The 22,820-nt window shown below is 41.5% G+C and overlaps 1 long non-coding RNA gene across 1 annotated transcript; it reads right to left on the minus strand.

The window, feature by feature from the left end:
• Positions 1 to 2,836: 2,836 nt before the first annotated feature.
• Positions 2,837 to 9,528, minus strand: LOC120854813. Its single transcript, XR_005719068.1, has 2 exons — positions 9,073 to 9,528; positions 2,837 to 8,932 (listed from the first exon to the last, which is right to left on the minus strand). It is a non-coding gene; the product is annotated as an uncharacterized LOC120854813 (long non-coding RNA).
• Between the last annotated feature and the right edge of the window lie 13,292 nt (positions 9,529 to 22,820).

Here is a 22,820-nt window from a genome sequence, read left to right on the forward strand (position 1 = left end):
GGTACCAGCACCTGGAATCGCACGAGATGGGGCGTGCCTGGCAGCGCCCTAACCTCATCCACCCACGACTGCCACCCCCGTTAGCGGAAGTGAGTGCAGATGTCCCATGACACGAAACGCTCAGAGGGCTCCTACAATTGGCGTGGGATTTCCCTAGTCCAGTGCGTCCCCCTTTTCTCTCTTTTCCTGTCCCTGGCCTTCTCCTCTGGCGTATCCCACCCCCGCGCCCCAACACACACACTCTGCAAAGTGGAAGAGTAAGGAGGGCCTATTTTCTGTGTTCCCTTCTTTCCTGGCAGGGCTCACGTGCGACGGAGGACGTGGTGCGTGGGGAGGGGAGGGAAAAGGAAGGGGTAGCCGTGACCCAGCCTTTCAGGGACCCCAAAAGTCAGAGTGAAGCGTCGCCCTCTTTCCTTTCGCAGACAATGCAGCCGAGCAACGGGCAACAGGTGTGTTCTGCAGAAAGGTGCTTTAGTCTCACCTTTTACCAACTCTCATACTTCGACACTCCTGGGTGCCCATCAACTCGTGCCTTTTCACGAGTTTTAGGCAAATAAATCGACCCTCCTCTGAAGCACCAGGGCTCTGGAAGCCACAATCTGAGAGCCAAGGGGGCAAGACTAAACCCGGGGACACAGAGGACGAAGCTGGCTGGATCTCTCCGAAGCGCACTGTGTGTGGGTTCAGCTCTCCCAGGAGAGGGCCCGGCAGGCGGCCGGAGCTCGCCGCACCCCCGTGGTCGCTCTAGCTTCGGCCGACTCCCATTCGCAAGGCAATCCACCCTCCAGGACTGAGGGCACAAGGCGCTCTCCAGCAAAGAAACAAGCTTCTCCCGGGAGTCAGCCCGCTTCCTGGTTCCTGGACCCGAGCTGGCCGGGCTTTGGGACTTCTCCAGTGGAGCGCGGGGAATCACCCGGGGAGGGAGGGTTCGGAGACGTCCCCTTCCTCCGCCCGCGAAGATTTGCAGCCGCCCCTCCCTCTTGGTGTGGCTGCGGGACCCCTTTGCACCCCTCATCCTGATGTTCCCAGTACAGGCGGGCCGAAAGTGCTTGGGAGCTCTCCAAGTCCCGGAGCCGCTCAGTCTTAATCTGCAACCCCAGCCCCCGCCTTTGCCCGCTCCCGCCGCCTCCTGCTCCTCAGCGGCCGGAGAGGCATTGCCATCAAGTGCCCCGAGAAGCCACAGGCTCTTCCGCGCTGCAGCCTCGGGGAAACCTATGTGACCACCTTAAGTTCCCCCAGATGTTGCGACTGCCGCTGCTGCCGCCGTAGCGGCTCGGCGGTGCCCTAGCGGGCAAGAGAAAAAATAAAACCAGGAAGTGTGTGCGAATGTGTGTGTGTGTGTGTGTGTGTGTGTGTCTGTTGGAGGGGGCGTGTTGTGGTGGCGGGTGAGGGTGTGCAAGTAGGGGGATGAGGGGAGGAGGGGGAAGAATAGCTTATTAGCATGAGCTGGGTAGCGTCAGCGCCCTGTGGGCAGAAGCGATTCCACGCGAACGAAAGGGAAAAAGTGAGAGTTTGGAGAGCAGGGGAGAAGGAAAGGGGTGGGGGTGGCGGTGACGCAGGGGCGCAGGCATTGACGCACCCGCCCAGCTGGGCCCAAAATAGCAGCAGCGCTAGCTCTGTGGCGCCCTCCCGGGTTCCCTTCCCCTTCCGCAAGGGAGCAGGGCGCGGCCTGAGGGTGCTTTCCTTGATCCCAGCGGCGGGCCAGGCTCCCAGCAGCTATTTTCAGGCAGTCGGAAACTCAAGTGCAGCCATGCTGGGGGTGGCAGTTATTATTTTTTAATATATTTCTAGGAAAGCAGGGGCCAGGAGAACTTTAAGGTTGTAACCACCACTCTCCAAACACAAATATGCAGATCTTAAGGAGGTGCATTCCCTCCACACGCTCCTCCTCCCTTAAACCATTTTTAAAAACAATTGGCTTTAGCCCGGGGTGAGTCTGCGGACAGTTTGAAAATTCTCTCCCAGTGAATGGAAAAGGTGTGCTGGAGTTCTTAAAGTGAACTCCAAGAAGACAAACACTGTAATATGAAGCATTATTCTGTCACAGCAACCTGTCGAGTCTGGCTTCTTGGTAACAGAGCCTTCGCTCTAGTCTTTTATGCACCCAAGATCGAAACGCAGTTTTCACAGCAGCTTATTGTTAACAATTATTAGTAACTGGGAATCAATCGAATATAACATCAACACGCGAGGGGAAAGAAGTGGCTTTGGGGCCTTCTTTTCTACAATCCATATGAGTTCTTTCCTTCTCAAATCCCTATTCTACAATAGCTGCTAGGAAGTGTGTCTTATTAAGACGCATCAGAATCAAGACCGACAGACTCTCTTAAACCACTTACTGGGTGGGTAAGCTGTTTTTTGGGTTGACGTTTTTGGTAGGGCTCAGATGTGCTCCAGGTGGAAAGGATCCGGTAGACATTAGAAAGTGTAAAAGAGAACCACCACGCTCAAAACACCAGACTCTTGTGTCCCCAACAGATTCTCATGAAAGGAACAGGTCTCAGTAGAAAGGCCAATGTCTGTAATTGACTGATGCTGTCAGTAGGGGGCCTGACTCCACAACATTCAGGATGATCCATCACACAAATACATGCACAAGCACACACACACCATCACACAAACACACACACAAGCACACACCGTCATACAAATACACGCACAAGCGCGCGCGCGAACACACACACACACACCCCTAGCTATTTACTACTTAGTAAAGCTCCAGGAGATCCTGCAGCAGGCCCAGACATTCGCATTCTGCTGGAATTCATAAATAACTACAAATCTTTGATTCTCTTCTATCTTTCTCAAAAAGGGAAACAGTTTAACACTGGAATTAGGTTCACAATAGATTTTCTTTATTTCCGCCCACCCGTATTTAACTCACTGTCAGGTCACAGAGGAAAAAAAATCAAAATGTTAATAAAATCTTTAATTTTATCACCAAGCAGTTCAAATTGGCATATAGTTTGGAAAAATGAAAGCATGTTTTAAAATCCTATGATTACATGTTTAAATAAATTATAGTTTAGAAGAGGATTCCTGTGGGTGTATTTGCTAGTACATAAGAGAATGCTTTTGTGCATAGAGGTTTAATTACACATATAATGGAATCAAAATGTAGAATTGAACAACCTTTTAGAAAATGTTCAAATGATGCTCTAGGCTAAAAGAAACTGAAATTCTGCATTTATATGACTGCAATCCTACAAATTCTTGAACGTAAATAGATTCTTGAATATAAACTACTCAATTAAAATGACAATAATGTTTCTTTCAGGGCCCAGAATCTGATATAACTTTAAATTATTGCCATGTATAAATACATAAAGTTACCCCAAATGAAGGTCAGTATTTTTAACAATTTAAAATAAATGGGAATAAAAACTGATCCTACCTGGAAGAGCTCCTTTTTTTGAAACCAACTAAAATTACAATATTATTATTTCTGTCAATATACAGTATTAGATGACCTCAGAAAAAGCACATAGAAAAATAATATTATCTTTTATGATATTAGCCAGTATGAAGCAGAACATATTGGTGTATATATATATATAAAACATTTTCATAAAAAACAATGTAAATAATATATACTCAAATCTAAATCTAAGCATTTTATTTTATGCAAGGCTAAGCAGATTATACTTAATAAAACTGAGATTTTTGGTATGATTTAGAAAGCAAACATGGATTTAATTCTTAATTCTATGGAATCCTTAATTCCATAAGGATTTTCTATTATAATTCGTGGGAAAGGGATCTTCAGGGATTTATTTCACTATTCTCCCCAAATGTACTCAGAGTAGCCCTTAGGTCTCACGGTTAAAATATAGTAAACAGACACAACTGTTACGCTATAAGAATCAAGGTAACTTGAAGAAATTTCGTAACATTAGTTAATGGAATCTATGTTAAGCATAAAAATGAAATTATTTTAGGTTATATTTGGACAAATTTCATGTCATTTGTTGTCATTCAGTTTTATATTAGTGATAGAAATTTTCACTTTGAAAAAAATCTGTTTCTGAAAATACAAAATCATTTTTTAATATGGGAGGTTTCTGGTTATTTACTTTGCCATTTCACTAGCATTAAAAAGATATTAATCAACCAATTATTTTTTCCTTTTTTATGAGATGCCTAGAGAATAAGTATGATGCTTAGCTGGTAATTTACATTTTGGGTAGTTGTGGCTTTTACTCAGTTTTACCCAGCCCATTTTTCACCCCAAATCACTTAATCCAAAGATTTAAAAAATTGATTCTTACTTTGATACAGAACTCAGTTCTAGAAATGTGTAAAGATGTGCAGAAGAAAACAGCTCTCATTTTTTCTAGAAGCATCTACTTGTAAATTAAAATTATAAAACTGAACATATGGTAAAACCTCATGCCACTCAAAAAGTATTTTGCATAATAAAAATCCTTCATCTTTTCTCTAATTCTTGACTCTCAGTAACTATCTCCTAAATACTTTTAAATTAACCACTTAATACTTTTTTTTGTTACTGTGGTAAAACACAAATAAAAATTACCATCTTACAATTTTAAATGTACAGTTTAGTCGTGTTAAATACAGTCATCCTGTTGTGCACCCATCACCACTACTCACCCCCATAACTCTTAATCTTATAAAACTCTAACTCTGTAACCATTTAACAATAATTCTCCATTCTCCCCTCCTCCCACACCTAGCAATCTCCAATATTTTCTTATGTAAGACTTCTTTTTGATTAAGTAAGGAAGGGTTACTTTGGTTTTAGATTTTATTGCTAATTTCACTAAACATGGGAGTTATTAAAAAGTACAAAGTCCTGAAAAATGCTTTAAAGGTTCTGAGAATAAGGTGCTATATGCTAAGAAAACATCAAGGGCATTTGAAATTGTAACAGTAGCTAATAACATCAGTAACTATCATAGTACTATGTAGGATTTTCTTTTAGTAGATAAAACACATACACTTTGCAAGAGTCTTCATTGTATATAACAGCTAGCTAGTTTTTAATTTTACCTTTAATGATAAAATAACCACCTTTTTTCCCTCAGACTAACCACCTTTTTTTCCTCAGCCAGTTCCTGGCTTATAGGAACTTTTCAATTTAATAACAACTGAAGACATGTTATTGATATATTATGACAAAGACATATATGCTCTCTTCTTCAACATAATTCTGCAATTAACAAGCCTACCATTTTAACATTACAAAAGTAACTTATAGCAAGGACCCTTATAGTGATAAGTAATAAATCTAATTACCATATTCTTTGAATAGATGTAATATAAATTTCATTGCTCACTTAAAAGTTCTAAAGTTAACAGCATAAACTTGAAGTTGAGTAATTAAGTAATCCTTATATAGACACTTATTAAAGTATTTATACATATTATCTTAAATCTACATCTATCATTTTGCCAATTAAAATTAGGACTTTAATTGCAATTAAGTAATTTAATTGCCAATTGAACAGCAAAATTGCTAAGTGACTAATTTTAATGCCTATTTTAATTACCAATCATGACTGGGGAGGGAGCTAATCAAGTTACATCAAGCAGTACCAGAGTAATGATGTGAAGAAAAAAAAAAAGAACAAACATTCAAGGCTACATGCTTTAAAAAAAGAAACATAAATAAATGCAAACACAATCTTATAAATGTATAAAAATACTGTATTTCAATATCTGAATACAGAACATGAAATAGAACAAGATTAACTAAAGAAGCCTCTGTCAATCTTCAAAGTAAGGAAAACCAAATCAAATTTTGATGTATTTACATGGCCCTCACACTAACCCAGATAAAAACAAAGCTGCATATAGTTGAGAATAAAAGACTGTTTCCTGCTTGGCTGGTTAAATATTTACAGATTGACAGTTTTTTTTTTTTTAATTTAAATGAAAGGTTGTAAAAGAGAAACAAGTTTCTAACACAGCAATATGGGTTTTAAATTTGAAAAGCAAACAGGGCCAGTGCAGTGGGCCTGTATACTCTTTCCTGAGGGCTCTCCTCCCCACCCCCACTCACTCAAATGACGTGTTCTAATAGAGGCCTAATGCCTATCCATAACTTGTTCCATATTACCTTAAGAAAGGCATAAATCTGTCCTATCTTAAATAATTTAAAATACATTCATAAGTAAAAAAGATAAGAAAGCACCGAGGATTACATCACAATTAAAATTACTCAGAGCATGGGGAATATACCTTGTCCTGATAGTATTTCTTCACTTTCAATTAAAATATACTTGCCAGTTCAAGATAAACCAGCAGGCAACCAGAAATACTGATGAAAATCTTGGCCAATACAAACACATTTTCAAAAGTTTTCACATTCAAACAAATTCTCAGATTAGCAGTATGGAAGGGCCATATTGAAAGAGGGAGGTGAAGTTAGGAGCTTAAAAATTAGAAAGTGATTCCCTGATAAGACAATAACAATGCCAGTACTTTCAAGCTAGAGGGATCTCCTTGGCAGCCAGCCACCTCATCCAGAGTAACAATGGACATCCATCAAATCTTCACTTCAAATAAGTCATGATGCAAGATGGTATCTTGTTTTTGTTACTATATATGTATACCAAATACACACATAGGTTTTGTCCACAAATGGGCCTGAAATTACGAACAATGTATGTAATATTTTAACTTGAGAAAAGGCAAATATTGCTGCTTAGGATTTTATGTACTAATGGACTTGAATTGTGAAATAAAGCACAGCAGGACTTTCAGCCTGGCTTTTGAAGAACGAAAACGTTAATAATCACTGAGCTTGACAAAAGCCTGCAGTATCTGCTCATGACAATAACAGCTTTATAAGGCGAGTTCTGTGTGACTGATTAAAGGACACACTCACAACCTATTCAGAAGTCATGGAGATGTAGTCATGATTAACAGCCTCACTACGGATCAAGGTTAAAACTCATTGAATGCTGATGCTACAGAGAAATACAATCTCAGCCATTAAAAGATTACCCAAAAACAGTCTCCAGTAAGGGTTGTCATAACTCAGATATATCTTATTTTGTTCTGTATAAAATTTTCTATTTACATACACACAAAAGATCTTATATTATTTCATAATTATCAAAATCATTGCCCAAACTCAAGCAAATCATCACCTATTACAAAAAGAAAAAAAGGAGACGTTATCTTGCAATTTAAAAATGAATTATGAAACTTGTGTGACCGAAAATGTTCTCAGACTATGCCTATTTTGTGTATTACCCTAGTTTATCAGTTCACATGAATTAATGTGGTTTATGTATTGTTGGAAGCAAAATCTTTTAAAAGATAGTACGCCCACAGCTTTCATATATCCCTTAATAGGAAAAAGTTTTTTTAAGTGTTGTAGCAGCATTTTACTTTGTTTACCCTTAAGTTTCTTGTCTTGCAATGTTGCCTCTCTGTATTAGTGAAGGAAAAAGGAGGGATACAGGAAAAGACAACCATGTTTATAATCTGAAATTAGAGCCAAACATTTTATTAATCACCAGGATATTTTTTTAACGACCTGGGAAATATTACAGAACCATTCTACTAGGATCTAACAGTGACTTCAGTATGCTGTCACTGACATGTTCGGAAGAAAAAAAAAAAAAAAAACACCACCAGTACCACCACAGACAGAATTCAAGTTCAGGTACCGGCATAGTTGAGGGTGTGGATTGCCGGGGAGGGAACAGAAGCTACTTTGCTAAGGAGGTCCCTGTATTTCATATTTTTGAGTACATTTTTGTAAGTTACTTTCCTAAGAATGAAGTATTTAAAAAACAGAATTTCAAAGAGTTAATAAATGGATTTAGGAGTTATAGTGGAACGATTCACAAAATAAGACTTTTCTTGGGAGAACTTTAATTTGGGGAGTTCTGAAAGTATGGTGTTCCTGATGATTGCTCTTAAGTAACTAGCTCTGGAAATGGTATTTCTTATTTCTCCATACTCTCTTCAATTAGTATTTGGTCAGCAGATTGGCAATTACCAAGACAACAGTTTCGCTAAACTTTTATAAACTATAAGCGGGCCGCGGCGCCCCCCGCGCCCCCCGCGCGGGGGACAATACAGAAAGGGATTTTTCAGCCAGAATGGTTTCACGGAGCCCCTCACACTACAAATAGATGTTATAAAATTTGAAATGTAGCTCTGAAGTTCAATTCATACCACAGAAACTGTGGGATGCTATCTTCCTGTTGTTATAACGTATCAGGTCAAGGGATATAAATTGTACCAGGTAATTCATTTTGCCGTTCAGAGAGTCATTAAGTTCCTCCCAGAATATATGTGATTGATATCCCTGGAGGTGAAAGGCTAACGGAACCATATGGCAACATGTTGCATTCCGTATGCTATCTGCCCATCCGTGCTTAAGCTGCCATTAGCAACATCTGTACCTAACGGAAATCCAGCTGCGCCGACGCCGGCTGACGGAATTGTACTTGGGGGGAAATTTAGCTTAGCGCCATTAACTTGAGGCTCAGAGCCTATCTACCAGGACGGATGGAAGCTTTCACAATTAGACGAGACGACACAAATGCTTTATTAAAGTTTAATTTTGAACTCCCAATTAGCGAAACTGCATTACAAATCGATTGCAATTTCCTAGAAGGCACAGCAAGTTCTCTGCCTGCCTGCCACGTGCGAGAGGCTCCAGAGCTAGCTTGCCCAGCTCCCGACGGCTGAAAGGGGATGGTTCAGAGCCGGTCTCCGTGTCCCAGGAAGTCCCTAAAATCCTCGCCAGCCCCTCCTTCCGCGGGGCGGGGGCGGGGACGGGCGAGGGGAGGGCTCCACAGTCCCCGGCGAGGAGGGGGAGCGGGAGGGAGAGGGGCGGCGGCGGGAGGGGGGGTGGGGGCCTCTAGCGTCCTGGCCTCTCGGAGGAGCCTCAGCTAGTCACGCAGAAGTTTCTCTTTCGCTTCTCGCGCCACACACCCAGGTTGGCTTCCTGCGCGCCGGCCAGCGGGGCGGAGAACGGGGAGTGAGGGGAGACAAGGGTCCCAGAAGGGCTGCCCGGCGTCCACACCCACCCCAGCTCCCCCCCGCCGACCCAAACAAAGCCCCCGCTCCTGGTCCAGGATACGTTACCTGCCCGGCGCTCCCGGCCCCTCGGTCACCGCGTCCCCCGCTGGGCGCGCCTTGGGCGGGTCCCGCTCCCCGGGACGCACAAAGCGGTCGCCCCCGGCCGGCTAAAGCCCCCTGTCTCGTCATGTTGCGGGGCCAGAAGGGAAAGCGGGGGGCATGGAAGCGGTTGGGGCGAGGGAAACTTACTGATTAAATTTTTAAAAAAGAAAAGAGAGAAGCAGCTGGCGGGGCCCGGCCAGGCGCAGAAGAGGCCGGTTACCTTTCGGGGGGTCGCGGGCGAGAGGAAGGGGGGTCGGGGAGCGGCTGCCCGCCCCCCTCCCCCGGCCCCCAGCGGCGACGGCAGCTGCACACACAGAACCCCATTGTCGCCGGCGCCCGGCGCGCAGCCCCGCGGACTCGGCCCCGCGGCCAAGCGCGTCAGCGGCCCCGTCAGTCGGGCCGGGCTCCGTGACGCGCGCGCAGCCCGCGCTATAAATAACCCGCCGCCGGGCGGCCCGGGCTGCTTTCCAGTGACGCCGGGGCGAGGCGCGGGAGGAGGAGGGCGAAAGGAAACAATAAAACCGCCCGCCGCCCTCCTCCTCGGCTTCCCTCCGCCCTCTCTGACCGCCCTCGGCCCTTCCCTCCGTACTCTCTTGTCCCCGCCCCGGCCTGCCCAGCCCGGAGCGGCGCGCGCGTGTGGGAAGGACCTAGCAGAGCCGGCGGGAAGACCCCGGGGTCGAGACCCATGCCTCTCCTCCCGGGCAAGAGGAGGCCTCCTTCTACACCCGGGAAAGGGCTGGCGCCGGGAACTTGGCAACGAGTTAACAGGTCGCTGAGTTACTCCCACGTTGATTTACACAACTTGATGCTTGCTCCGCTTTCTCACACCCCTTTCTAGTTCACGTCCGTTGTGTTTATGGCAATAAATTCTTTATTCAAAACAAAAACTTCCCCGTTAAACGTCCTCATCTAGCGTATTTTAAAGTATATGCCTATGTTTGCATCTCATTGAGTCCTGCCTACATCCTATCTAGACAGTATGCTTTTTTTCCTAAACTCCACCGGGATTACTTATATAGGTTTTTATGGGGCCAGGCCTGTGTTACTGTTTTCATCTGGGGAGTTGTATAAAGTGTGCAGTAGAATCAGCGTGGGCGTGAATTCCATGACTCATGCATTTAGTCCTAGAGCCTTCTTACTCTTTTTGGCCTTGAACATACCATAGGCCTTGAACACTGAACATTTGAATTTTCCAAAGTCTATAATCTTTCAACGTCCTAGCTTTCATCAGTGCTGCCGTTTAAAGGGGGCTTTCTCTATAAGTAATTTTTTTTTTTTTTTTGGCCCTCGGGACTTTCTGTTCTAGCTACCATATTTAGGCCATTCTGTCCCACATCCCGACACTCCTGCTTTCTATTATGGTGCGCATATACAACTGGAGGCAGTCTGTTCCAGGAACCACCATTTAGTCTATTAAATAAGAATAGTAGTTCTTTTCTTGAGCAAAAGATCTCAGGTGTATGAACTCCACACTTTCTGGGATGCTGATACGTAATTTGCAGAAGCCAGCAAAGTTTTGAAGTGACCAGGCATGGATAGAGTGAATTAAAGGGGCTGAGAAAGTGGTTCTTGGCTCACAATCAGGACAAAATAATATAGTGAAGAATTGCCTGAGCCGGTTTTCAGGTTTTAATTATATTTTCATTGTTTCTCTCTATGCCTTCTTGCAGAAATTAGTCTGTCTCTGCTTCAGATTCCTCATCTCCAAAATGAAAGACAAGTGGTTTCTAAGCCCCTTTCAACACTAGCGTTGTAGGATTCTAAAGGCTATAACTGGGTTCAGGTGTAAAGTTACTAATGTATCTTATGGAAAAAAGGTAACCAAATATAGAATTATTCAATCTTCCTGTAGTTTATTATGTTGTACATTTTTCAGAAAGAAAATATATTAGGACTACTAAAGAAAAAGAATGAATTCATCTCTACCATTAAAACTATATTAAGAGGAAAAAATAGTTGTCACTATTTGCTTTGTTCAAATGACAGCAAACACAGTTATGGTCTGATGATGTCTTAGGCCCTTTCCAATGTCATATTCACCACGAGTGAATAAATTATGAGTATCAAAATATTCAAGGACCACTTTCTCCAATTTTGCCCCCAAACCTGGCTTGTATGGTCTTTAGGAGGAAGTTTTCAATTGAAAGACATTAAATTGTTTATCCATCAGCAGTATTTATGAGACAAGCAAAAGTTAGCTCGTTGACCACCAGAGAGTCAAAATTTACCTCATTCTCGTGTCTCCAGGTTGGGGAAGGCAGAAAACATAAAAGCAGAAGAAACAAGTTTAGAGCCAAAGCATTTGCTTCACATAGACACCACCAAAGTGTGATCGCAACTAAAAGTTAACCAGTATTTTCCCGGTTCCAAAAGCACATCTGTCTCCTGTTTCCATAAAATGTTCTGTATCTCTGATTTGATTTCATCTTAAAGTTCTTTCTTCTGGAGCTTATAAAGAGGTATTTTTCTTTCACTGCTACTTTTCTGAAACTTCCAATTTCTCACGTAGTTTTAAACTCTTTTGCTTATTTCTTATCCTTTTTTCATGCAGCCGTGGAATGGAACTTAAACTTTTAGAGTAAGAGAATAGATTTGGGGGGGTGGGGGGATGGGACAAATTAAGAAAGTAGCATTGAAACATACATCCTACATTCAGTTCAGTTCAGTTCAGTCGCTCAGTCGTGTCTGACTCTTTGTGACCCCATGAATCACAGCACGGCAGGCCTCCCTGTCCATTACCAACTCCTAGAGTTTACCCAAACTCATGTCCATCGAGTCAGTGATGCCATCCAGCCTTCTCATCCTCTGTTGGCCCCTTCTCCTCCTGCCCCCAATCCCTCCCAGCATCAGGGTATTTTCCAGTGAGTCAACTCGCATGAGGTGGCCAAAGTATTGGAGTTTCAGCTTCAGCATCAGTCCTTCCAATGAACACCCAGGACTGATCTCCTTCAGGATGGACTGGTTGGATCTCCTTGCAGTCCATGGGACTCTAGACAACACCACAGTTCAAAAGCAACAATTCTTCGGTGCTCAGCCTTCTTCACAGTCCAACTCTCACATCCGTACATGACCACAGGAAAAACCATAGCCTTGACTAGATGGACCTTTGAAGGCAAAGTAATGTCTCTGCTTTTGAATATGCTATCTAGGTTGGTCATAACTTTCCTTCCAAGGAGTAAGTGTCTTAATTTCATGGCTGCAGTCACCATCTGCAGTGATTTTGGAGCCCCCCAAAATAAAGTCTGACACTATTTCCACTGTTTCCCCATCTATTTCCCATGAAGTGATGGGACCAGATGCCATGATCTTACATTACCTCCTGTAAAATTAGTCAGTGGAAATTTGCAGTATGATGCAGGGAGCTCAAACCTGGTGCTCTGTGACAACCTTAAGGGGTGGGATGGGGTGGGGGGTGGGAGGTGGGAGGGAGCTTCAAGAGGGAGGCGTCATGCCTATATGTATGGCTGGTTCATGTTGATATATGGCAGAAACCAACACAATATTGTAAAGCAGTTATCCTCCAATTAAAAATAAATAAACTTTAATTTTAAAAAAAGTTTAACAGACTGAGAATTAGAGTATTCAGACGAAAACAGAAACATGCCCAATTTTAGAGAGGTGAAAAAAACCTTAGTTCTAGGACCAGTAGAAGTGAAACAATCAGTTTTCTCAAAGTAAAAGCAAAAAAAAAAAAAACAACCAGAACCATCATGCTTAAATTTGTAAAAGTAGGAGACTGAAAAATTTGGAAATCTTTTGTTTGGATCTCTTTGACACCATAAAGCTTGTTACATTTTTTTTTAACTGAATGTTTTAGCATGTGGACATTTCTCAATATTTCCAAAGTTTCTGTGTACCTGAAGTTAAATCGTTTGAAAAGACTTCTCTAAGGTAACAGTATTGAAGAATTTATTAGAGAAACTATTGTGCAGTCTTGCCTTATTACTCAGTTAATCCTGATCTATGTTTAGAGAGGTATGCCAGCCAGGTTGAGGCTTCAAAGAAATGAGCACAAACATTTGCTGTTTCCTGTGCAGTAGTGCAGTAGAGATGGAAAATAGTTTGGGATAGAAAATTCATTTTGGACACTTATCATTGAAGTCCTAGTATAAGCAAATGCAGTAACCTTTAAATGGATAAACAGAAGCCTAACAATAAAAAGCTACTGGATTCTCAGTATTCCAAATGAAAAGAAAGCGGTAAGCAAGGTTATAGAGCTAGGAGCTTTCTGCATTTAAAAAGCCAAGAAATAAAGGTAGGTGGTGTTCTTAAAAGAAGGTTGACTAAATTCAGCAAAATTAACGGCTTCCAACATCGGTTCAAACTATGAACATACATATAGAACCGGTTCTTTTTTTTTCTCCTTATTTCAATGATTTATCCCCAAGTTGTAGAGCCTTTGGTAACTCCTTGATGGGACCCATTATAGACAACTTTGTTTTTCCTGCATAAATTATAACATCAAACCTGGATTTGGTAACAGTGAATTTCTAAAACTTCTTAGTGGAGGCTTCAGGGTCCCAGGCCTGTGTGCTCTCTGATTCATTTCTGGCTCTTCTCTCCCCGTCTCTGGTTTGTAATCACAGAGGAGCTGATCCTGCAAGCAGTGAGCAGCATGGTCTTGCCTTCCCTGAGGAACTACTGCCAGCTGGGTGTGACCAGTGGGAAGCAGGAAAGGAGAGAACTGGAGGATGGGGCAAGCATAATATTCCTCATCTGCCCCCTGCTCTGAAAAGTGAAAGTGTTAGTCGCTTAGTCCTGTCTGAATCTGTGACCCAATGGACTGTAGCTCACCAGGCTCCTCTGTCCATGAAATTCTCCAGGCAAGATTACTGGAATGGGTAGCCATTCCCTTCTCCAGGGGAATCTTCTTCACCCAGGTATTGAACTTGTCTCCTGCATTGCAGGCAGATTCTTTACTCTCTCGGCCACCAGGGAAGCCCGAATACCTTGTGACCCTTGACCCTGGGCTCCAGTAACATCGCCTTTTCCCTTTATTCCTCCCACTTAAGAATTATAGTTGTTTTATCCTATTTTTTAGGATAGTTGTTTTATCCTAGAGGCACTGCCTTCTTTGGGGGCTCTCTTCTCCCTTTTATCACCTATTTTTACAAATTCCTTGAGTTAAATTCTCCCTGTGTTGACTTCTTAGAGCAGTTTCTGTTTGGAGTCTGACTCTGTACATCCTGTTGAAAGGCATCAATGATATACATGAAAAAGTCTGTTACTCCTTGATTTTCTTTTGCTGGAAATTCTTTATTTTAAATGTGCTATTTAAAAGTGCTAATGAAGGATTCAGTCCTCAAAAAAGCAGAAACCCCACACATTTAAAAACAATTTTCCTTGGTCACAATATTCAAAACTATAAACACAAAATAGTATAAACTTATGTAAGTCAGATCGGAGCTATACTTAGCTGAGACTGATATACAAATTCCATCCTAAAAAGAAAAGTAGCATGTGATACCTGTCAGGGCAATTACATCACACATTCTATATAAAGGCTACTCATTTACCAGCTTATTTGCCAGTGGTCTGTCTGTTTTCTCAGAGAGAAAGGAGGGGGAGAGAAGGAAAGAAAAAACCTCAGAACTTTCTGTACTACCAATTGGAAATACCATGTGAGTGAGTCCTTGAATAATATTTTTAAATCTAAGTTATGTTTACACTTTTTTGCCTCGTATTTTCTGCTATTGCTTCTCTCCTCCCTTCCCACGTCTGTAAGCAGGTCTCTTGCTAAACGTTCACTGTCCCAAGACATGGAAAAAAGAAAGGCAAAACAAAAGTAATCTAGGCATGCTTCTGGCTTTGTTTTATAGAATCCTAAATTCTCAGGGAAAAGGGTTTCCGGACAGGACTAAATATCCTGAAGGAGCTTCAGAGGCACATAGTGTTTCCTTGAAAGTAGGAAGAGGATACCCACAGGCACTTAGAAGGGGAGAGAGAAACAGCATGATGGATGTTTCCTGAGGAAGATACAAGGAGCTGGGAGCTGATACTGGAGGAGTTGTCGAAGTACGGAATCCAGGGTAGATGGCAAACGAGTCCCTTGAGGTCATGGTTCTAGTATCCAGATGTGTCGTGGAAGATGAATCATCACACAAATACCACCTGGACCTCATTCATCTGTACCAACGCTTACCTTAGTTCTTCCTTATGTTGGTCAATCAGCACGCCAAGTAGCCACAAGGACAGTCAGGATATGTGTGGGAGCCACCAGGAATGATCTCTTCGTTTTTTTTTGTTCTTAGCACTTCAGCATGAAAAGATGAAAACTACCACAAATGCAGCAATGCCACAATGCCACAAAACTGCTAGCAAATGCAGCTGACACAGAGAAAATGGATCCAAGAGATGGAGGGGAATTGGGAGTTCAAGACATTTGAGCCTGGATCAAACTGTTCCTGAAGCTCACGAGACCTATCTGATTCTCATGTGAGTAAATCAGTTCTCTTTTAGCTACAGTCAACTGGGACTGAATTTTCTGCAATTTGAATTGGAAAGAGATAAACTTGTCTCTAATACCTACCTGCTCAAGGCCTTAGTGCTGGGGCAGAAGTGCACGTACAGAACTTACTGGATGACTAAATCTGATAAATACACATAGGATATATTTATTATGTTGCTGTTACTGGGCTGGGGGCAGGGAGCATTTCATATTGTCACAGAGGGAGCGGCGTGTCAAAACCAAATAGGAATGCCCGTTTTGGGTTAGACGTCTTTCCCTGGGGGCAGAAGGTAAAGAGTCTGCCTGCAGTGCAGGAGACCTGGGTCAATCCCTGGGTGAGGAAGATCCCCTGGAGAAGGGAATGGCTACCCACTCCAGGATTCTTCCCTGGAAAATTCCATGGACAGGGGAGTCTGGCAGGCTACAGTCCATGGGGTCGCAAAGAGTCGTACATGACAGCGACTAACTCCAGGGAGGATGAGACTCTTCTTGTCACAGAGACATTAAACCCTTCTACCATCACAACAGAGAGTATAGTGGTAAAAGCTGGAGACAGGAAACACGGCAACCTTTCTGGTCCCTGTGTATCTCCCACCTTTTTACTTGTTGATGCACCCAGCCTCAGCTCCCTGTCCTAGTCAGTTAAGACTGGTTCCCCAAGTTGCCTGTGTTGCTTCAGTATTAGTACCTTTGCACAAGCTCTTTCCTCAGGCTGGAATGAACTTCCCATACAGTCTACCCTTCAGTACTCAGTTCAGAGGCTTTAGCTTCTGTGAAATTTTGCCTGACACCAACACTGCCATGCTCCCTACACCTCCCACCTACACACTCTAAAATTGATCAGTTACTTGTCATACTCTGTTGTGACCCATATTCAATTTTTTGTTTATTTCTCTATCTCCCCTCTTAAACTGACCTCTATAAGGGCAAAAGTTCTCTCTAATTTATCTTGAAATTTTTAGGACCTGGCCATTGGGCTATCTACAGTTATTTGTAAATAGTGGAAATCATAGACTACATTAAATAAATGCATGTGGAAGCAGAAATAGTCATACATTTTTACAGCTGAGATCCTAGAGTCCACCTTATCCTTGTGAATGAAAACATTTACCACAGTAACAAGAATAGCAAAGAAATAAATTCTAAGAGACTGATTTTATTGGAACCCATCACATGATAGCATTCTTTATTCCTGAGCAAATTGTAACCATATATTACAAAGTTTAAGAATTCTCACTTTTTAAACTTTGGCTAAGTTGCTTCTCTTTTTAAATTTAAGATGTTCTTTTCCTTTTAAGTATTTTATACCTATCAGTATTTTATACCCCAGGGTATAAAATTGCTCCCTAGAACTATGCAATATTTGTGATTACAGAATATTTTAGTATAGCCAAGAACCAAAACATTAGTTCAAATAGCAAATGAAATCAGATACTTAAAAGAGCCAAGTTAATTATACCTGGAAAAAGACCCTCCACTCACTTTGCACACACACACACATGCACACACACAAACACATGACATTTATATCTATATTCTTTAATAATTCCATGATTTCAACATTTTTGTGTAGGAAGGGAGGTGCTGTCACTTGAAAAGGTTACTGTGATGCATCCTGTTTCTTACAGACCTATAGGAATCTGGGCATGGTTAGAAGCAGGAGGATGAATAAAGTGAGAATCGACATAACTGAATAAAAATGTAGCCAGTTATCTCCATTTAAGGTAGACTCGGTGCAGGTTATGTTATATTTAGGGAAATTTTTCTCTTCCTTAACATGAACTGTCTTTGATAATTATTATGTGCCTTTGGGAGATATGCTTGTGTAGAATTCAGTGGATGACCAAGAAGAATAAGGAGGCAAATCTTCACTGCTACCAGTGGGCACAAGTTGAAATGCAAACTCTACAAGGGGCTGTGCTTTTAGAGACCCTCTATAGTGTTATCTCATAATGCTTAACTCAGGCTTGGGAAAAATGTTGCTGCAAATATACAAATATAATAATATCCTGTGGAAAGAGGGCTGGATCTTTCATGAAATTAAACTACCATGAGTAGGGCAAACCATGGTAAAGATGTATAGTATAGAGACCTGAAGACAGGCACTCCCTGACGGTTCAGTGGGTTAAAGAATCTGCCTGTAATGCAGGAGACACAGGGGGCGTGGGTTTGATCCCTGAGTCAGGAAGATGGCAACCCACTCCAGTATTCTTGCTTGGTGAATCCCCTGGACAGAGGAGCCTGGTGGGCTATAGTCCAAAGGGTCACAAAGAGTCGGACACAACTAAGCACCAGCACCAGATTTTCTAAGAGGAGAGTCAGTTACTGTGGGACTTGAAGCTAGGAAGCAAGACTAGGAATCAGGGTGTGCTCTTAAAGGGATCTCTTTGTAAGTGGTAATTTATTGCTCTTTTCCTTTAAACTTTTGGAAAGTTTTATTTCATGAACAGTTTATAATCTATCCTTTATGTTATAATTTCTTCCGTTTGTTTCTCACCTTCAGTCAGTATTAACATCTGCACAGACTTGAGTGGTGGTGGGGGTAGCGGGGAGTATGAGACAATCAAAGCAAAGAAGAGCACCGCAAATTATAACCTTCTGCACATCGCACTTCCCTGAGGCCAGGATTGTGATCCCAACGTCTGGCAAGTAGCAGGAGAGTGAATGGTGGCCTCTGAAGGCAAAAGAGAACAAGGCCCTGAAAGAGCTGTAGATGCACAGGTACTGTGCAGGAGAGGGGGGCAGAAACTTTCTTCGCCAAAGCTGTCAGAGCTTCTTGTCCATTCTAACTCTAAACACTGTATCCCCTCACCCCTATTTCCTTCCCCTCAAAATCTGACTATCTCCTCCCTCTTCCTTCACTTTTTATCATTTTTTACTTGAATTCTGACAACAGCTGCCTATATTGTTTCATACCACTAGTGCTTCCTTGCCCTAGTCAGGTTCTGCTCCACACGACTGCCATGGGACTGCCATGCTTGTCTTTCTAAAGAGTGTTGGCCCTTGACCTTCCCCAGTGCTTGGCCAGTACCTCCAGTAAAAACCTTCTTTCTGCTTGTTTACTGTCCTTGGGATTTCTATTGAAAGTTGCACTTTTCTTTCAGAGACGTAGGTTTTTCAAGCTGGTAGCCATTTGTTCATTAAGAGATGCCACTGGAGTCATTTGTCATGCTAAGACGATTTCATTTAAAGATTTACCCACTTAAAGATTACTCAAGTTTTCAGTGTTGAGACAGATGGCAACACAGCAGAAGCTTGATGTGATGTCTTGGAGAATCTGTCAGTTTTGTTTGGGAAAGTAAATGTTCATATAGTCAAAGGCTTTTTTAGATAATTCCATAATCTCATCAAATATTTTTGGTCCTAGATGAATCTGTGGATGGTAACGTGGGCCGTGCTAGAGACCATGGTGGGGTCTTTGAACACAGATTTTGAATACAAATAGACCAATTTGGAGGCTCAAGGATCTTTACCACTGCATCTTGTCTTTATCACATTATATCTGGGGCTTTATTATATACAAAGCTCACTTAATTTCCTGGAAGTTAGTTATTTATAGCATTTTCAAAAGTCTTCTATGAAGTTAAATTCATACCCACATTTCTAATATGTGTGATGGTTTATAAAAACATGGAAGAGGAAGGAGGAAATAGAAAATATGCTCCTTATCCCAATAAGTCATACTATTGAAAAGCGACCCAGATATAGCTTTGAAATCCAGTCTGGAGCTCCCATTATCCCTCTCTTTTCCTATCTTTGGTCTTTTTTTTTTTTTTTTTACTATGCTGGGTCTTTGTTGCAATACTCTAACTTTGCATAGGCGCTAGACAGCTCAGGCTGGGTAGTTGCCCCACAGCATGTGAGATCTTAGTTCCCTGACCAGGGATCAAACCTGTGTCCCTGCTTTGGAAGGTGGATTCCTAACCACTGGACCACCAGCAAAGTCCCTTTGGTCTATCTTGAATGGTCTATCTGTATCTTAGAGAAGTATATCACTGATGTCTTCATAAGTGACATTGGTATAAAATTTCTCCTGTATTAACAATGTTGTTATAATACATTCAACATTGGTATTTAGTTTATATGCCTTAAATCCAAAAGCTCTTCTTCACCCACTGCTGCCCACGTATGCTGACAACTCTTCTGATCCCAGCAGGAGTAACAGATTTCATTTCTTAAACATTGCAGAACTACAACCAGAGTGTTATTATTAGATGAAAGATCTCATACTGGCTTTGCAATAGGGAAAAAAGAAAGAATCGAGATGAAAAGAATCTAGGCTACTTAAAAATGCCCCACATTTTCAAAACTAATTCCATTTGGTTTTCAAAGGTAACATATTCAAATGGCTCAAAATTCAAAAGGTAAAATTACATCCAGAGAATAATTTCCGTCATATCCCTGTTCCCCTGCCATGAAGTTCAGGCTAAACCAATGTTTTAAAATGTTTGTGTTTTCTCCCAGAGATAGTCTACATGTATACAACCAAATGTGAGTTCGCACATTTGTTTAAGTATGTTTGTTATCTGTTTTCCCTTAACAGCTTATTTGGGAGATAGTATTGTATCAGTACATAAAGGGCTTTAATTTTTTCTGGTTGCATACTATTCCCTTGCAGGAATATACATAATTTATTTTTATCCGTACCTAGTAAATGAATATGTAAGCTGTTTCTAGAGTTTTGCTAACACAAAGAAATCCCTGCACCTACATCATTTGCTTTAAGGATAGAGATTTCTTTAGTATAAACTCCTAGACATTGAATTTCTTGCTTAAAACTATAAATTTTTAAAGAATGTAATTTATTCATTTTTTTGAATTGTGATAAAAATTCAAAAGGAACAAAAGGGTAAATCTTGAAAAGTAAGTTTTCCTCATGCCCCCTTTGCCCAACCCCACACTTCCTTTCCCCAGAAACCAATATGTCATCAGCTTCTTATATCTCCCTTCAGAGACTTACTCACCTAGCACACACACGTACAGACTCCTATGCAGGAGAATGTCCACACGAGAGAATTTAATGTATTTAGGCAAATACGTATTTTCTTCTAAATTGTAGTCTGCAGAGATCATAAGACTCTTGCTAATATGGCTGACAGCAGTCAGTGTAACCATTTAAGTCAGGGACATATTCTTTTATTGCCTCATGCACCATCAGCATTTAGAGTAATTCTACCACTTTTATCTGTGCACAGCTGTTCTGTGTGGAGGGAAGGAAGCATATGGAATAAAGAGCCTTGCACTGTCCTCAGCCAAAAACTGTCTAAGGAGATCTGGTATGGAGTTTGACTTGTGCGTATAGTGAGCCATAGTTACCCTGTAATTCTGTACTCATATTTAGGGCTTCTCTGCCCCTTTTTCTGTGTTGGATTCTCTGTTCTCTCTGCCCATGTACTCCTCTTTCTCTTAGTGTTCTCCCCCAAATTCTCCTCCCTGCCAACATACATTTTCTTTCTCTCAGAGTATATTTTCCAGTAGACTCAGAGCAAGAGTGTATAGGAGGTAAATTTTTAAAGATCCTACATTTCTGACAATCTCTTTATTCTTTCTTATAACCTAATTAACAGTTTGGCTGATAATACAGTTTTAGGTGGGAAATACTTTTTTTCAGAAATTTAAAGTCGTTGCTCCAGTCCCAATCTTACTGTTAAGAAATGCAACACTATTGTGATTCTTGACCTGATATTTTCCTCTCTGGAAACTTTGGGGATCTTTCCTTTGTCTTCATTATTCAAAATTTTCCAGTGTTAATGCTTTGATGTGATTCTGTTTTCATCCATCATATTGAACACTGAATAGGCCTTTCAATTTGGAAATTAATATCTTACAGTTATGGGGAATTTTCTTGGATTCTTTCACTAATGATTTCCTCTTGTATGTTTTTTTTTTTTTTTCTCCATTTCTGGAAATATCTTCATTATATATTATACGTTAGATCTTCTGGTCTAGTACTTTAATTTCTTATCACTTTTCTACTTGTTTTTATTTAATTTTGTTTCTGTTATATTTTTAAAGAAAATTCCGCACCTGTATTTTCCAATTGACAGTCTCATAAACTTAATTTTTAACTTATTTTTATGGTTGCAAAATATATATAACATAGATTTACCATTTTAACCAATATTAGGTGTACGGTGCAGTGGCATTAAGTTCACACTGTTGTGAGACCGTCACTACCATTCACCTCCAGAACTTTCTCATCTTCCTAAACTAAAACTCTGTACCCGTTAAGTTACAGCTCCTGTTCCTTCCTTCCCCAAGTCTCCTATCCCCTCTGCATTAGAGATTTTCTCGGATGTCTTATAATCCTTGATTTTCTGCTTCTAGGTAGAATGAAAGACTAAAAGCCGATTGGGAGCTCTGAATGCATACACCCATACGGAACTCACTGATCATGAGCTTTACTTCAAGGTGATCTAGAAAGACTATTTGTTGGATATCCTGGTTAGCTATAGTTTTAGGTCTTTCCAGGTGGAATGGCCAGTTATTAGGAAGAAGTCCACCTTTCTGCTTTGTGGAGGGTCAAGATTTGGCTGCCAGTGTCCTGGGAGCTGAGTGGAAAAGGGGCTTGAAGGGATGTTTTCAGTAGAATATTAGGTCTTCAAATGTGCCTGGCCCCTATGTCCAAAATAACGCGAGGGACTTATTCCAAAGTGGGGAGAGCCAATCTTCCTTTGGCATCAGTTTGAAAAGGAATTCACAGAGAGAATTGCTTCCTGGTCAGCTTTCACCCAATCCTCCAGGACACTGTCCCTCCTTCATTTTCAGTTTCAGAATTCCCTAGGGCTGTCATTTCTTGGAAGATTCTGTTGTGTTAATGGGGGTGTTTCTCAGCTTTCTCCCTAACTAATTTAGTTTCCTCTCTTTGAGATCTGCTAAGTCTGTCAGATTTCATTCACCTATTTTCCAGTTTTTAAAAGTATGTTGCTGTCATCTCCTCTCTTTCTCCTTGTTTTTTTTTTTTTTAAAGCTTTTTATTTTGTATTGGGGTATATAGCCAATTGACAATGTTGTAATAGTTTCAGGAGAAGGGACTCAGCCCTACACATATATTTATCCATTCTCACCCTACACCCCCTCCCATCCAGGTTGCCACATAACATTGAGCAGAGTTCCCTGTGCTATACAGTAGGTCCTTGTTGGTTATCCATTTTAAATATAGCAGAGTGTACATGCCAATCCCAAACTCCCTAACTATCCCTTCCCCCCCATCCTTGTGTGTGTGTCTTTAAAAAGATTTCTTTCACCGGATTTCCTGAAGTGT

Source organism: Oryx dammah, unplaced genomic scaffold (genome assembly GCF_014754425.2).
Source record: "Oryx dammah isolate SB20612 unplaced genomic scaffold, SCBI_Odam_1.1 HiC_scaffold_27, whole genome shotgun sequence".
Lineage (NCBI taxonomy): Eukaryota > Metazoa > Chordata > Mammalia > Artiodactyla > Bovidae > Oryx > Oryx dammah.